The following is a 12,225-nucleotide window of genomic DNA, read 5'->3' as shown; positions in this document are numbered from 1 at the left end:
CAGCAACACTCCCCACCTCGACCAATCTGCAAACACCCACTCCATCTACCAATCAAGATGCAACCACACAGCCAACCAACCCACTCACAGCAACACTCCCTACCTCCCCACTAGTATTTGTAGAGAGACGGCAGCTCCGACCACTCTTTGCTCGAGAAGCATGACGGGGTCTCACTCGTGTTCTTTGCTCAAGAAGCATGACGGGGTCTCACTCGTGCTCGAGTGAGACGGGGTCTCACTTGACGGGGTCTCACTCATCATCTTCAGGCTGGTGTCTTCGGCTTCATGCTTCTCGAGCAAAGAGTGGTCGGAGCTGCCGTCTCTCTATACTGAACATATTTAAATGTATATGTTACTGTTGATTTCAGTCTCTAAATGAAAATAAAATCAACACCTAATTTGACTCTTTTCTAAAATTATCTAATATAATATTTAAGTCAGTGTAATTGTAATAATATAATAGAAGAGTCAAGCTTCTATTTCTCATAGCTTTTAGCTACGTATGTAACTTTCAAGTTACTAATAAGTTAAATAAAAAATTTCAAAGATGATCCTGCAATTTTGCTTTCAGATGCAAATCCAGAATAAAGTAGTTGTTGTCACTTTCTCTTGAGGGTAAGGCATAGTTTCTTTTACAGTTTATCTTGAGAGTATAACAGCTGGTGTTTAGGTCATTCATTTCTCTCAAAGGCTATGATTTATTCACTACTCTGTTACATAGCATTTGGTAACATCACAAGGAATGAAAATTTGAGATCCTCAGGAGCCAGACCAAATTCTATGCTACAAGAATTTTTAAGAGTTAACCCCCCAGGAAAGAAGAGTTTTTTATGTGCAACTATGCATTTAGTATTATCCTATGCTGTTCTCCTTCTAAGGTTCAACCATAAAATATCCATTTAATCTCCACATTTACCAGCAATTTGCAAGAAAATTTACCACCTTGGGCTGTATCGTTATTCTTATTCATTAAGGCCTCAGATGCGCTTATTAGTATGCAAGGTTATGTTAGGCTAACCTTCAGAGTTCACAGTCTAAAAGGTTTAAGTACCCATATGAGCTCTCTTCAAGTGCAAAGCTCCTGATTGCTAAAATAACTGACTTTTACACATTCATATACAGTCCTAGTACTCCCATTACACTTCAAGAACCAAGAGTAAATTATATTCCGAAAATGAAGGAAGACACAACTTTCCTAACTGCTGAATTGAAGTCTGTCTTTGAATCACCACAAAATTTTATAAGGATACTATCCACTGTCTCTATGTCAACCCCAATCCTACTTGCATACCTAGTAATTACTATTGGATAGCTTTATAAAAGGTGAAAATATTAAATATTTGTACAAATAAGGAACTATTTATTTGTCTCACTTTGAAGCCCAGGATGAGGTGGAGGCAATTTCATGTTCCCATGACAACAACACAACAATAAGAAAAGTTGCTAAGACATATCTATACCAAAATAAGATGTAGTTGTGTAATGGCCTCAACACTTTTCATTTTCAGCAGAGGATATTTGAGGTGTCTGAAGCACCTATATAGAGAGAAAGAATAGGATTCCTTTTGATCTTTCTCAAAATGACTACATATACAACAATTTTCTTTTGGCCCATAAATATTAGAGAAAACATGTTTTTCTCTGCACTCTTTTAGCACAACTGTTCTATGAATCAAGGTAGGAACACAATAATCAAATATAGCCTCAGATAGCGACCAAAGTATGGAGCTGATTTTCTCAGTATAATTGAGTAATCACAGTCTCAATTTTGATCCATTTTGAATTTGTTGCATAATTTGCCTAGGTTTAAAATAATCCTGCCCAAACTGAAAATACTCTTGTTTTATATTATGTGTGAAATGGGTTTAGACAGCAAAATATAAGCTATGTTCACATCTTATCACACCACTTTAAAAAAATGTGTTGTGTGTCAGAATATACATCTCATTCTTCAGAATATATCATCTTTATTCGCCATGTTTCTTCATGGTGCAGAATAGAGGAGTACTCAACTGGTATCCTACTTTCTGTTCTGTTATGACTGTTATGCACATAAAAGGGTTAAAATAAAACAACCAAAGACCACTCCCTTTGGGATTGTCCAGCTAATTATGCACAGCATAACTTCCAGTGGATCTGGATAGTTCTGTGCCTTTCTGATAGACATACTGGTGCCTGTTGTTCATATTGCCCTGTTTCTTTCAACCTTTTATTCCATTTGGTTAGTTAACCATTTTTGGTGTTTTCCTATGTTTAATGAATAATTATCACGTTCATTTTTCCTAGCTGAACTGAATAGTGTATGTGCTTGTCTGATAAGAATATAGGGATTGCCTGGAAGTAATAGTACTAGAAATTGCCCGCAGTAATTTTTCCAACACTTACAAGCTTCAGCAACACATTTAAACATGTGCACTGTATTATTTGATATGTACTTCCAGAGACTTTTGAGCAGTGTTTTCAGTCTGTTATTTTTTTTAAAAAAATGCATTTCTATTTTTACACAAGTATGAAGTCAAGCATGCAATTGCAATGTTGCATTATCCAGTTTTTAAGCAGCCTAATTCAAAATACATCTTAAGCCAGGGATGATCAATCATTCAAAACCAGTGGATATTTTTGGAATTTTGAAAACTGTTACTTTGGTGGTTTTGGCCAGTCACAAACCAGTCATATATCTAAAGGTAAACAAGTACTAGGTTGCAGTGTCTGTCTAGGTTTACAGGAAAATAAACAGCAGAAACAAGGGAGATGCAATAAGGAAGGATTCAGGATTCTTAGAATTCTTATAAATTAATTTAAAGGCCTGAAAACAATTCAATTAGGCAAGGTCAAAAAATAGGCACAGCAGGAATTCCGGGAAAGTTCCTTATTGCACAGAAAAAAGAAGAATCTGAAATGTCTATCAAAAGTTCTTCTGTGCCCAATTTTATACAAACAACATCAAAGCAGGGTTATTTTGAATTTATTTCTTATGCTTTCCTCTTTCTTGGGACAGACTAATCTTCTTTCAAAGTCCTTTCTTAAAGGTTTTCTCATTCCTTTCCTGTTTCCAGTTATAGAGCAATCACCAGATTTTGCACTGAGCAGAAACCTATAATTTCTGATAATATGAAATTAACCATAGAAATGACCCTAATTACGGTACACTGTGTATCCCCCATGTTTCTGCTGGCTATTTTCCTGCATGCCATCCAAATCAAATCTCAGAATCAGAGTATTAGAGTTTTCAGCACACAAGTAAATAATTCAGCAGGATTCATGTATAAAAGAAACTTGTTTATATACAGTAATATAAAGTGTGATGCATGTATACAATACTCATGCAGCAGAAGCCAGAACAACCAGAACTCACAGAAGCACAGAAGCCATATAATCACAGAAGCAATAATGCAAAGACAAAGCAACTCTTATATACAAATCAGTAAAGCTAAGCCATGCCCAGACTCTGAGCCGTCTGAGTCACCAAACAGTCGCCATTGGCTGACCTGTTACCATGTCTATTCCTGTTCATGAATTCTCATACACTGACACAGAGGTATCCTTTATTGTAAACAGTTTGTCTGGGTCTCACATAGATTTCAGGACTCTTATCAATAAAACAGTGAAACATTGCAATCTAGCACTTTGTTTACCTTTGAGAGCCTCACTACTCTCACTACTTGCCTTCTAGACTTAGAATATGGTGACATATTCTGAAGGCACCCACTGTCTACAGAACAAATTGACAAGGAATTATTATATATATTAGCAGCAAGTGGATACAGAAATAACAAATATGCACAATGCTATGATACAAATAGCATCACAATTTAGATAAGCAGGGAGCATTTTCACAGGTAGCTACGTTGCTATGCTTTCTTGTAAATCTATCAGAGAAATCTGAAGGGGTACTTTCCAACTCTGCTTATTTCTTATCTGCCAGACTTGTCTATTGGCCTTTGCAATCTGTCAGATTAATCTGCTAGTGAATGATTTGAGAAGGAAGGAAGGAAGGTGTAAAGGAATGTAGACCTGATATGGGAAATAGGGAATGAATTAGCAAATTTTTTAAGAAGACACTTTTAGAAAATATGACTGAGTCCTGAGAAAGAAGAATTCATGAAATGAATTGAAAATAATCCTACTTTGATTTTATTTGGTGTAAAATGGGGCAAAGCAGAACTCTGGCAAGTTTTCAACGTATCTTAATGTTGAACTATTTAACACCACCAACAATACAGCTACCCTTCAAAAAGACCTTGACTTTGTATCTGAATGGTCTAAAACTTGGCAACTCCAAATCTCTACCAGCAAATGTTCAGTCTTACACATTGGAAAAAAGAACCTAAACACTAAATACAAGTTTGATGGACATTACCTTACAGATGACGCCCACCCTGTTAAAGACCTTGGAGTTTTCATATCAAATGATCCAAGTTCCAAAGCCCACTGCAACTACATCGCAAATAGGCTTTAAGAGTTGTAAACCTAATCTTGCATAGCTTCTTCTCCAAAAACACTACACTACTAACCAGAGCTTATAAAACATTTGTTAGACCAATTCTTGAATACAGCTTGACTATCTGGAACCCATACCACATTTCTAATATCAATACAACTGAACGTGTCCAGAAATATTTTACAAGAAGAGTTCTCCACTCCTCTGAATACAACAAAATACCTTATGCCACCAGACTTGAAATCCTGGGTTTAGAAAATTTAGAACTACGCCACCTTCGAAATGACCTGAGTTTAACTCATAGAATCATCTATTACAATGTCCTTCCTGTCGAAGACTACTTCAGCTTCAATTGCAACAATACACGAGCACACAATAGATTTAAGCTTAATGTTAACCGCTCCAATCTTGATTGCAGAAAATATGACTTCAGTAACAGAGTTCTTAATGCTTGGAATACACTACTTGACATTGTGGTCTCTTCCCAAAATCCCCAAAGCTTCAACCAAAAACAATCTACTATTGACCTCACCCCATTCCTAAGAGATCTGCAAGGGACGTACATAAGAGCACAAGCGTGCCTACTGTTCCTGTCCTATTGTTTCCTTTCGTTATATCCAACTGATGTAGTTGTTACATACTCATACTTATATATATGCTTATATATTGTGTAGTTGTTTCATGCTTATGCTTATATATACTGTGTGACAAAATAAAAAATAAATAAAAATAAAATCATTCTGCCCAGCAACAAGAACATTAATCATACCCCTGCACTTTCTCGACCTTGCATACTTTGAAATGTTGGCATCCCATTAAGGTTATGTTAACCAACTGGGGAAAATAAGGGATGAGGCCTCAGCTATGTGAACAATAAAATTCCCCTTTAAAGAAGAAGAAACAGATCACTTACAATAACAGTAGTCCTTAGAGTACATAGATATTCTCATATATTGAATATATATATATCCCAGCATGGGAAAGATCTAGTAGTTGGAAATTCAATTATTACAGAAATAAGCAGACTGTGACAGACACATTAAGTAGATGGTAACTTGCCTGCATGGTACAAAATCCAAAGATATTGAGCATTTTCCAGAAAGTCTGGTAAGTGATACTAAGTATGATTCAGTGACTGTGGCGCACTTTGGCACTAACAGCATGAGAAATGCAGCTGGAGGTTATGAAAGCTGAATTCAGATTATTCTGTAGAATATTGAAATTTAGGACTGCCAAAAAGTTTTCTCAGGAATGCTAGCTACTCCACATTCAGGGCCAATTAGACAAGAGAGCTATGTAGCTTTAATTCATGGCTGAGGTGATGATACCAGCAGAAGGGATTAGATTTGGGAAGCACTGGGATGTCTTTAGAAATGACCTGCTAAGGACTTGCCTCAGCTATTCCCTCAGGAAAGCATGACTCTTGAAACCGGCAGTATTTCAAAATGAAACTTTTACTGAGACAAAGTAATTGCAGAAAAGTCAATGTAGAATGTGAATTTCCTGTGGAAAGCATTAAGCTATTTTTACCTCTTCAAACCCCACCCCAAATTCCCCAGTCCACCAATACAATACAACCCTAACCACAAAGGTATTTTGAGAACTCTGAGATGTTAGCTTGATAACAGTTCACTCTCAGAGTGTTGCAACCTTGATAACAGGCTTGAACTGGCTGGGAGAAAGCCCATCTATTGCATAGACCTGCCCCCCCTTCCTAGATCCCACACCTTAGAAAAAAAGAAAGCATACAAGGAATTTGGCTCCAAGAATCAGCCCCCTCCCCCATCAAAATGGCAGCATCCATAAGGGGACCTGGCATGACCTATAAAACTAAGAAAAGGAAGAGGGTGAAGATTCATTGTCCAAGCTTATGGGTTGGTTTCTGAAAGTTTTGTTACTAGGCTAGGTAACATCTTCAGTGGAGTTTAGGAGGTATCAGTTTCAGTGTTCTTCTCTTTAAACTTCATGCGGTTAGTAGGTCTTGTGATGGTGATATCATCTGTGGTGAGGGTTCCTTCAGGTTGGGTCTGAGGGTCCCCTTAGTTCAGAAGAACACTGACATGGAAATCTCCTAAACTCATCTGAAGAAGTTACCTAGCCTGGTAATGAAATGTTGAGAAACCAGCCTACAAACATGGAGAATGAACCTTCCCCCTCATTGTACACCCGAGCTACAGATATTTGTCACTATTGCAAGAAAAGGAAGGTTGTATTTGAACCAGAAGGCAACAGACAGCTCTCATGTCCAGTCGAAAACTGGCAGAGCAGTGATTTTGGAAGTCAACAGATGATAGGGTAATTGGTCAATGAAATGTAACCCTAGACCATGACATATATCTAAGAAATAAATACAGTTAATCAAGAAAATTGCAAGGACAAAGGGTAAAGACACATATCAAAGCCATATTTTCTGATACTAAATTGTTCATGATGGTAAGTTCAAAAAAGGCAACAAAAAATAACTCCCAAAGGCCATATATGAATTAGATGAATATCTTCAATGGGAACTGTAATACCATTAAAATAAAATATTCCAAACTTAACCTATGCATTTAAGGGTCCTGACTGATAACGAGTAGAAACAAAGTGAGGGTGGTGACACATGCTTGAAATCACTAAAATAGGATTAAAAATAAAACTGCCAATATAATAATTCTGTGATACAAAATTATGGTGAAAATACAGCGGGAATTCTATGTGGCATTCTGTACTTTAATAAGACTAAAGAACTAGAAAATGTGCAAAATTAGGACACACAAAATATTAGTGTTTAAACTTCTCCTCTGAGGTAGCAAAACAAAACTTAGAAGTCTTTAGCTGTAAAAACAAAGGCAGGGGGTGAAATAATAAAATGATATACTTGTATTATATCTACTGTATATCCTTCTTAAGTATCCCAATGGACCAATGTAACGAGTAGCTGAAGATTGGAGACAGCCTGGATGTAAGCTATAAACTAAATGTTCCAATATGGATAATTACAGTATTGCAAAACTGCAATCTTTTCCCTGCCCTTATTTGTTTGGAACCTACTGTCTCATTTTGCTGAAATCTTGAAAACTTCAACTCAATTCTATCTTAGTAGTCCTGCTTATTCTTTCCAGTTAATAGGGAAGGAGCTATGATTCTGAGTGAATTAAAATGGAAAATTGTCTCTGGTGTATAGGAATGATTTCTCACTGGAGAGGAAGGTAAAGAGGGAGCACGCTTCTTGGTCTAATTTCTTTCTCTCTGTGTGTCTCTCTGTTTCTCTGTCACTCTCTCTGCTATGATAAACTATAGGACAAGTGAAACATTAGGAAACTTTCTATTTTTATAATACCTCATATTATTTTTCAGTAATTTCTTCAATATCAATATCAGTAATTGATATGTGCTTAGACCATGATGTCATTCTACACGTATCCCGTAGTACATTATATCACTTTTTTAAAATAATCCCATGAATTAAACATGGGAACAGCTATAATAATAAATACACAATAATTTTATTCACATTGAATTTTTCTCTCCACTTGGTGCTTGAATGTTTTGTGTAATAAAGTAAAATAAAATTTGTGTTCCAAGTACTTCATACAATATAAGAACAGGCAATTATAAAATATCTAATTAGAAGAGATTTTTTAAAAATACTTAAACAAAACCCAAATTATGATGGCAATATGCTTGGATTCCTGCTATGCACCCACTCTTTATAAAAGTTATATTTTCATTTAAAATAATACAGTTTCTATTCTCAGGTCCTTAACATTTCTCCCTCCATTATGTTTCTCGATATTTGAAACTCACTTCCGTAGATAAAACTACGTGCCCATTTCAGAGGTGTATGTCTTCTTTGAATGTCATGCTACTCTCCTAAATAAAAGACAAAGTTTAGCTTTATTATTTATTTTATGATAAGTTTTTAGGAGTTCCATATTCATTAAGATGACTTGGATTCAGAAAACAGACACAGTGAGGTCATGAGGGAACATTTCTTTTTTTTATAAGTATGTGTACACCTTCTCATGTGGATTTGTGAGACATTTTATTTGCATAAACAGCTGTCTTCTTACCTCATTTCATCACCAACAAATAGCACCATCTAAGGGAGCTGCCATAATAGATCCTTTTCTTATTCTTCAAAATACTCCCCTGCCTTTTCTGCAACTGATTTCTTCAACTCATGGGGAACAGTGGGAGCAAAGCAAAGATTAGATTATTTGCTGAACCCATCATGATTCTAGCAATGATGAGAACTACACTGGTCTTTGGTAATCTAAAAATTGAGGCATATAAAGACATTGGAAAATCTATATTTTGCTATGTTGTATTCATTTCACTAAAGTTCACCTTGATTTGTCAGGCACTGCTTTTTCACCTAGTCATCAAAGAGGTTGTTAAGAGGAAGATGAGTGAAAAACAGCCATCCAATTAAACTACAAAATTCTGAAAAGGTCAAAATAGTACATGCTACTAGTGTGGTTCATAGAACAAATGAAGTATTTAAATGCCAATATTTCATCCTGCTTAAAAATAATGCCAGACAATGAAGCTTAAGAAATTTCATGCTACTGGAGGAGCAATGGCAATTAAGATCTAGCTTAAATCTTCTTTTCATTTTGTTCATAAATACAATGTTATGTGGGTCATTTCTGATAGAAAACCTTTGAAAAATAAAGAATCACACAATATGCCATATGAAATATAATTCAAACTGTCAGTCAGTTCCTATTTGTGACAAAGTACAGCTGAAATCCTTCACTTAAAAATCCTTTTGTTCTTCATTATAGCAGTAGAAGAGAATATTTTGCAGTCAGGATAGATTTCCAAAGGCAGCTCAATATATGAGCAACCTTGATTTATAACTGTTTGCCTAACAACATTTCAAAGTTATGATAGCTTCAAAATAAACAATTAATGACTGGTCCTTGCATTTACAATCATTGAACAACCCCCCCTATGGTCATGTTATTGCAATTTTTGGACTTGGCTCACATTTAAAACTGGTTGCACCATTCTTCAGTCACCTGATCCTTATTTGAGCTCTTCCAAGTCAGTTTCAGACAAAAATGTCATTTGGGGAAGCTATATTTGCATAACAACCATGTGATTTGCTTAAAAATCATATGACTCACATAACAACTACAGTAAAAACAGTTATACAATCAGGTCCAGTCATATGATGATTCACTGTATAATCATCCTGAAAGTACAGTAGCAATTGTAGTCATAAATCAAGACTATTTGTAATGTCACAAGAAAGAAAAGGTCTGAATTTTATTTTTTTAAATTTATTTGCTTATTGGAAATTTGGGTAAAAAAGTCACTCCTAGCATAATTAAAAATATAAAAATATAACTGAAATATTCTTAAAGTTACATGATTTGTCTTTGAGGAAGACAGTACTTATTGGGCAACATAAGATAATTTAGCCACAAGAGTTACTACTTTGAGGACCAGTTTAGTGACTGCTGATTCTAATACTTCACTTCTTTCCTTTTCTTCCCCTTATATTTTAAGATATGTGTTTTTGTGTGTGTGTGTGTGTGTGTGCGCGCACATAGATAGATAGGTAGGTAGGTAGGGAGAGAGAAAGAGAGAGAGAGAGAGAGCTATAGAGGTATATTTAACCTATACCTTGATAAGTGTCTAATTTGCATATCTTGGTATAAAACTTTAATGTTGCCAATAGTTCACTATTTTTACAGTGTCAGTGGTATCATAGAAGACCTATAGAGGTAAAGTATAATCAGACTTGCAAGATTTTGTTACTAGTATTCATCTCAATCAAAGTAGTTGTAGATTTTCATGGAATTTATTTCTGGTCAGGTTGACATTGTGGACTGACATAAAGGTTGTATTTGTGTATATGTATATGAGAATATACAATAAATTAATAAGAATGAAATATGATGATAGCCTTTCCAAACAAGCATGATTTCCTAGTTCCCAATTTTCTAATCTTGTAAAAATCCTTAAAAATATTTATTGTATTCCTTTATTGGAATATTTCTGATTATGACATCGTTGTTGTTTCTTAGCCTACCACATGCATACTGGAAATGAAGAGGTGACAATGTAAGTCTTGTAGATGATTCTTATATATATTTGTTGAGAAGGAAATCCCAGAGACTTTGAAGTCATATACTTTCAGGTGCATATACACTGAATTGCATCCTTCATCTTCCTTTAATGCATTTTAAAGAATTATTAACTTTGCTGTGATTCCAAATTATTTCAGTAAAATAACCTTAGGACATTTTCACAAGTGACAGGAGGAACAATTTTTGAATGCTTTAATAAGTTACAGAAAAAGGATTACAGGTATATAAAAGAGAGCAATTGTTCTTGAAACTATTCTTAGTTTTTCTTTGCTAAAAGTTTAATACTAATGCCTGAAAACTCATGTCATTCTCCCCAGCTTCTCTGTTCCCCCAGCAAATGATATCCAAGTCTTCATTTTTCTCTCTTTCAAATTATTCAGTTTGTCTGATTGGTTATTGTTCTGAGGGTTGAAATTGTTATAACAATATATTATTTGGCTATTATATATTTGATTATTTCTCTTATTGTTTTTATATGATTTACAGTATTAGCTGTTCTAATTATTTTTATTTGAATTATAAAAAAAAAGAATTTTGAAGTAAATCAAATTTAATCATGATCAAGAGTATATCTGTTTCTTTGTACATAATGTGACTGAGAACTATTTCACACAACAGAAACTACTTAAAGCAACATTTTGATCTCATTCAAAACGATATTTGGTGGTTGTCCTGTTATACATGAAAATATTAAAAATGGCTCTCGTAGATTAACTATATAATATGTATGTCTGTATACGCATAACATATCATACTGTGTGATAGTATAGATATATAGATATATAGATATTGATAGTTTCAATATCTGAGATCCTATTAGAATATAGAAACGACCTTGTAACACGACTGATTGTTTCCTGCATATTTTCAAGAAGCTGCTTAGAACAAGGATTCCATGTCTCCCTCCTTATTTGGACTTGGCAATGCTGATTAAGTCATAGCATACCAGAGTTTATAAAACATAAGATACCAAACATCCCTAACTAGTGATTATTTGAAGTAATCAGAAAGGAAAGGAAAAGAAAGGAAAGGAAAGGAAAGGAAAGGAAAGGAAAAGAGAGGAGAGGAGAGGAAAGGAAAGGAAAGGAAAGTTCACTCTAATGAATTTGCAGAAATGCTAAATAACATTTGACTGAAACACATATATTAATTCATTTAAAAAAATTAATATTCAAATTTATTTTTATTTTATTTCTTTTTAAAAAAATTTCAACAGCCCATCTACTTCAAAGAGGGAGAGTTAACGAACAAAAATCACATGGTACATTATTTTTATATACAATAACAGCAACAATATGCCTTTACTCAATGTTGGAAAGATTCCACGATAGCCATAATGGAAAACTGGTTAGTAAAGGAGATGAAATGGTAAAATTTAATATTAATTGGAAATATTTTGGACTTTTTACAACCAATAGTAAAAAAAGAAAATCAAATTATGACATATAGTTAAAAAAAATAATTTTTTATTTCCATTTTTCAACATCATATTTATGTACAAATTATTATCCATCATTAATCATTAATTTTTATTTATTACTGATTCAGGCCTGCCCGACTGCCACTTCCTTACTACACAATCTCCCTCTCTACCCTCTACTACTTTCCCATCCTTCATCTCCTTCACTTTACTACTTCCTCTCCTCCTTCTCCACTCCTCCCTTCTTCCACCCTATCTAACCCTCTTATTCCCCTCCT

The sequence above is a fragment of the Ahaetulla prasina genome, chromosome 5 (assembly GCF_028640845.1).
Source record: "Ahaetulla prasina isolate Xishuangbanna chromosome 5, ASM2864084v1, whole genome shotgun sequence".
Lineage (NCBI taxonomy): Eukaryota > Metazoa > Chordata > Lepidosauria > Squamata > Colubridae > Ahaetulla > Ahaetulla prasina.
Note: the sequence above shows the minus strand (reverse complement) of the source record.